This window comes from Antechinus flavipes, chromosome 4, assembly GCF_016432865.1.
Source record: "Antechinus flavipes isolate AdamAnt ecotype Samford, QLD, Australia chromosome 4, AdamAnt_v2, whole genome shotgun sequence".
Classification (NCBI taxonomy): Eukaryota; Metazoa; Chordata; class Mammalia; order Dasyuromorphia; family Dasyuridae; genus Antechinus; species Antechinus flavipes.
In genome coordinates, this window is record NC_067401.1 from 251,912,829 (window position 1) to 251,919,353 (window position 6,525).

Genomic DNA, 6,525 nt, shown 5'->3' on the forward strand with positions numbered 1-6,525 from the left:
ACTAATTAAATAACTTTTGCTGAAATATTTCTAAAGCATTTTTTTTGCTCGCTTTGTAGCTTTAAATAATAAAGGACAAAAACTTTGTCCTTTGAAACTTTAATGGCCCCAGGTCAGGGTCTCTGTGTCTTGGGGAAAAGGAAAGAGAGCAGTAAGAAACTATATTTTTTTACAGATATAGAAGGTAGTGAGCTGAATCTATATTGACCCAGAATATATGAACTGAAATGAGACATTTTACAAAACCATACTCCTCTCTGATATCAACTTTTTTCTTTTATTTTATCTTTTGGCTTTTTCCAAAAAAAAAAAAAAAAAAAGCCAAGTGAACCATAGATCTAGTTAATTGAAGATATCTGATTAATTTAATTGTTTTTATATTAAGGAATTTGCTGAATTTCAGAAAATATAGGAAAGGTTCACAGCAGAGAACAAGAGAACAACATACAAGAAAAGGTGGACACTCATGAATATAATTTCTTATACCATTATATATCCTTTTATGAACTGGTAATTTATTGTTACATATTTTGAATCCTCCCTATTGTTCTGCTGGGCACATGACAAATATTTTGTTTTGTTTTATTTTGTTTTGTATTTCTTTTCTATTTTTCTTATTTTTAATAATTATATATGTCTGAACCAGGATACGCTAAGAGTAGCTATGTTTTCTGACAAATGACAATCTGCAAATTTCCAGATTTATAATTTTAATGAACACAAACATCCTTTAATCTATCTATTATTAGTATCATGTAATAAGATTTTTGGTCTAATATTTTATATAAACATATAATGACATTGTATATAGTACAGGCAATTTATACAAAGATATATTTATGTAGGTGTACATCAGGATTATTGTGATTTCACAAAAATAGACAACTTCTAAGTAAGGAGAGTCCCTCTACCAATGCACATGGACATCTCCTCTTAAACCTACTTTTTTGTCATTATTTTTACAATAATTTTTTACTTTCAAAATATATTCAAAGATAGTTTTCAACATTCACCCTTGTGAAATCTTGTGTTCCAAATCTTTCTCCCTCCCTTTTCTCCACCCTCCTCCCCTAGACAGCAAGTAATCCAATATATGTTAAAGATGTGCAATTCTTCTATGCATATTTCCACATTTATCATGCTGCACAAGAAAAATCAGATCAAAAAAGAAAAATAGTGAAAAAAAATCAAGTAAACAACAACAAAAAGGTGAAAATGCTAAGTTGTGATATACATTCAATCTCTGCAGTTCTTTTTCTGGGTGCAGATGGCTCTGACCATCACAGTTCTATTGGAATTGGTCTGAATCACCTCATTTTTTAAAAGAGCCAGATCCATCACAGTTGATCATCACATAACCTTGTTGTTACTGTGTACAATGTTCTAATTACTTTGCTTAGCATCAGTTCCTGCAAGTCTCTCTAGGCCTTTCTGAAATTATCTTGCTGGTTATTTTTTAAAGAACAATAATATTCCATTACATTCATATACCATAATTTATTCAGCCATCCCCTAACTGATGAGTATCCACTCAGTTTCCAATTTCTCACCATTATAAAAAGATTTAACTTGATGGGCAAATGTAAAGTAATGGCCATCTTAAATTTAAGTGTTCCTCCCAGTACAAGTAGGTATGTGCAGAGGAGAATGTTCCCCAGAACACTAATATATTTTTAATTCTCTTCATGTTTTATTTTCTCTATAAATATTCTTTATTTATTTTAAATGGTAATTTATATTAAGGAGAGATCAACTAATCAAATTCGTATTGGTGGAAATATTAACTAAAGATTATTATAAGAGCTCACATGATGAGGATTTGAGTGATTTTTGTTGTTTTTCAGTCATGTCTAACTTTTTGTGACCCCTTTTGTTTTGTTTTGTTTTGTCTAATATTTTATATAAACATATAATGACATTGTATATAATACAGGCAATTTATACAAAGATATATTTATGTAGGTGTACATCAAGATTATTGTGATTTCACAAAAATAGACAACTAAGTTAGGAAAGTCCCTCTACCAATGCACATGGGCATCTCCTCTTAAACCTACTTTTTGTCATTATTTTTATAATAATTTTTTACTTTCAAAATATATTCAAAGAAAGTTTTCAACATTCACCCTTGTGAAATCTTGTGTTCCAAATTTTTCTCCCTCCCTTTTCTCCACCTTCCTCCCCTAGACAGCAAGTAATCCAATATATGTTAAACATGTACAATTCTTCTATGCATATTTCCACATTTATCATGCTGCACAAGAAAAATCAGATCAAAAAAGAAAAATGAAGAGATCCAATGGAGAGATCATTTATCTGAAATGCTAATTAATGGTTTTCCTGGTTTGAGGAATGCTTTAGAGAAAACTTGTTTAAAATATTTTTTCTCTTGTTTTAAATTAGAACAGTATAGTACTCAATTTTGTAATGTTATTTCCTTACAAGTCAGACAAGAATCTTTCTATTAACTTTGTATTATTTGAATGCTATTACTGATTTCTATTATATTGTACTCAGTATATGGAATTACATGTTAAATATAAAAACTCAGAGGATTCTGTTGTTCCTGGAAAGGAAAAGCCAGGATTTTTGTTCAGACCTCCAACTGGATTCCCTATGGGTTTCACTGGTCCCTAGAGAATATATTTTTGTCTTATGTTATTTCAGGGACCTAGAAGCATTTTATAGACTTCATTCTAGTCTGTGAGCTTTGGGTCAAAGTAGAGATGATGATGGAGTGACCTATAGGAAAGGGGAGAGAAAGAATGTTCTAAACTCACTGGTAACTGAAGAATTACTAACATTAATATTTGGTCACTATAAGCTACTTCAAGCAGATAACCCAACAGATCAATTTAAGTTTTCCTAAGATTTATCTAATTTGTCCAAATTCTAAAATATGGATCAAAATCCTTTTCCAGTTCAAACATCTGTCTGAAGAGAAACTGCAAACAGATGTTTGGAGAAAATTTTTAATGGGATGTTATTTTGTCAGTGGCTTTCATCAAATAATTAATCTTAAACAAATGTATATAGAAATAGCTTCACTAAAAGAACTAAATTTCAAGTACACTTCTTTAGGAAAGGACAGATTTCAAGTTTACTTAATGATTTCTTATGAAATTAAACCCCATACTTCATATTTCTTTTATTTTACTGTTGATTTAATGGCATTGCATTTTTTTTCAGTTACAAGTAAAGACAATTTTTTACATTCATTTTTATAGGATTTTTATTTCCAAATTTTTCTTTTCCCCTCCTCTCCTTTTTTTATGACAATAAGCAATTTGCTATATATTATATATGTGCAATCATGTAAAATATGCTTCTATAGTAATCATGCTATAAAACAAGAAACAGAAAAAAGGAACAAACTATACTTTTTTTTTTTTAAGTGAAAATAGAATGCTTCTATCTGTGTTCAGATTCCATCAATATTTTTTCTCTGGATGTGGACAGATTTGGTTGGTTTTCTGGAAGTCTTGGAACTAGCCTTCATTTTAGCTGAGTAACCACCATGAGAATAGCCAGGTGTTAAAAGTCCAAATTCTTTATTATCTCTTTCAAGATCTTGTCTCCTTTCCTGGAGCTCAGCTAGTTTTCTTGAGGTCCTCTGGAATGTGTCTTGGTTTCTGTGGGGAAAGCAGGAGGACCACCATGATGGTTTCTGTCTTGAAGTCTGTCTCAGTTGGAGAACTTGTGCTCCAGCCTCCAGCCACCACAAAAGTGAGAGATGAAATTAATCTCTCTGGCTGAGTTTGTCCCAGCTTATATGCTCTATTATAATAACATCATCATAGGTATGAATCTTGTAAAATAGGTGTAAATCTTGTAGAATTATATTAAGTACTAAGTACATGTATTGAACTAGAGAACTATTAATCACCATGCTAAACTAAATAACCATTGTCTTATCAATTCCACTGAATCAACATCTTGTAAGAATCCTTGTTTCAAGTACAAAGTTCTAGTCTATAACAAGATAGCAGTTTCCATCATGAGTCTTTTGGAATTATCTTGGATCATTGTATTGCTGAGAAGAGCTGTCTTATCAAAATTGATCATCCCACAATGTTGCTATTATTGTGTACACTACTCTCCTAGTATTGCTCATTCCACTTAGTATCAGTTCATATAATCCTTTCCAAGTTTTTTTTTTTCCTGAAATTCACCTGCTTGTCATTTCTTTTATCATAATAGTACACATTACATTCCTGTACCATAACTTGTTCACCCATTCTCCAACTAATGGGCATCCCCTCAATTTCTAATTCTTTGCCATCACAAAAAGAGCTGCTATGCATATTTTAATAATATAGGTCCTTTATCATTTTTTATGATCTCTTTGGGATACAGAACCAGTAGTGGTATTGCTGGAACAAAGTATATATTTATATTTCATTGACATTTGAGCATATATGCTGCATATTTCAATGAAAACAAAGCTAAAGATTCTCATATAGTATATATCAAAATCAATTTTGACTTGGCCATTATACATATATAAAGGAACTGAAAAAAGTGAATAAATGTAGAATCTAAAGAATCAAGAGATCCCAGAGTCAATCAGGAAATTCATGCATTTATCTTTTCCTCCCACCCAAACTATTTTATAAATTGTTTATGTCTGCTATTATCATAAAGTAAAAGAAAATATTAGAGATCAACTAGCCCAAAGATGAGAAACTTTGCTACCTTATTACCTTACTTACCTTTCTACCTTCTTTCCCCATCATGATATTAGGGAACTCATTTATCTTCTTCAGGCCTCCGTTTCTGAGATTTTGGATCCTTATTCTCAATCACAATCTGAGCTTTTTTCAAGATCCAGTTCTAACATCAGCTACTGCAAGAAAATCTTGTCCCTACTTAGGGGAAAATTTATATTTCTAAATATGTAATAAAATAGAGAAAGAGCCAATCAATGAATTGGGCATGCAACTAAATACACACACACACACACACACACACACACACACACACACACACACACACACCTAAAATTAAAAACCTCAGTTAAACACCAAATTAGAAATTCTGAACATCAAAGGAGAGATTAATAAAATCGAAATATAAGAAAACCTTTCAACTACAAATAAAACTAGGAACTGCTTTTATCCAAAATAAATCAATAAAGTATATAGACCACTAGAGGAGAAAGAAGAGGAAAAGAAGAAGGAAGAGAAGGAGAAAGAGGAGAAGGAGGAGGAGGAAAAGAAAAAGGAGAAAGAGGAAACAACTCTGCCTAATTTCCAAACTGTTAAAGCCTTTCCTTAAAGTTATCTTTTTAATTAGCTTATATTTTTCTTGTATATTGTACTGACTTTAAAATAATGCCTCAGATCATCAATTATATTTATTTCATTGGGTGAGAATGTGAATATATAAAGTTTTCAAGATGTAGACAAATTTTTCTATACCTACCAGCATATTATGAAAATTTAAAGAAAGCATCTTTAACTATAGAGAATACATTTTCTAATTGGACCCACCCTACAATGCCAAACCTTTGCTGAGCATCCACTACTTTACATATCAATTCACACAAATAATTAGGTAATTAAACATGCACATGCTAAGATCATATCATATATGACTACTTAGCATGTGAATAAGATTTGGCAGAACAAAATGAAATCATAAAGGCTTTTTTTAAATAAGGAGAATTATAGCCCTTACCAAATTGAAAATAAAATGTGAAAGGAAGAAATATGACTTAATACCATTTTTGTGTCTGTAGGCTAGAAATAAAATCCTTGACATTTGTTTAAAGTCCTGCTACCTTCAACTTTAATTAGTCCTTTAAGTGGCATCTGTCATCCAGTGTTCACAGGTAGCTTTTGATTTGGGTCATGAATAAAAGTGTTGATTTACCTCAAGACTTTTATATTTCAGGAGATTCACTTTAAACAGGTTTGCTGAACTTTGTGTAGCTGCATTATGACTATGACTGTGTTAGTAAAAGGGGAAAAAAAAAAAAAGGAAAAATTGTCATATAAAATTTCAGAAAAAAATGGGTATTGCTTAATTCAATTGCCAAAGTAGTCTATCACAAATAAAATCCTTGTTTCTTAACTACATGTAAGGTATGTGTCACCCATCTATATTATTATCTGTCCACATGGGTACTTTAAATGTTAGCAGGAAGACTTAATTAAATATCTCTGAATCTTACCTATCTTTCTCCAAGAAATATTTTGATTCTTGCCTAAATGGTAGCAAGACAAGTGGAAAGGAGGATGGTCACTCTACTTTCCTCATAGAAGAGGTGATAGACTGAAATTATATCTAACTGTTCCTCTAAATATTGTTAGTTTAAAAAAATGATTTTTATGTTTAAGCCACTTTCTTGTTCAAGTTTAGATCCTAAGACTTGATTACTTTCTCACAAAATGTTATTTACATAAAAAACCATCATCATTAGTGAATTAGTAAATAAACCAAACAGATGACAAATAGAATCCAGAGAAGTTATTTAAAACAGATATGCCAGAAAATACACAGAATGAAGGAAATAAGATTTTC

General features: G+C 31.0%; 1 long non-coding RNA gene across 1 annotated transcript; it reads right to left on the bottom strand.

Moving 5' to 3' along the window:
- Window positions 1-3,205: 3,205 nt before the first annotated feature.
- LOC127559439 (uncharacterized) lies at window positions 3,206-4,934 on the bottom strand. Its single transcript, XR_007953131.1, has 2 exons — window positions 4,713-4,934; window positions 3,206-3,632 (listed from the first exon to the last, which is right to left on the bottom strand). It is a non-coding gene; the product is annotated as an uncharacterized LOC127559439 (long non-coding RNA).
- Window positions 4,935-6,525: the final 1,591 nt, after the last annotated feature.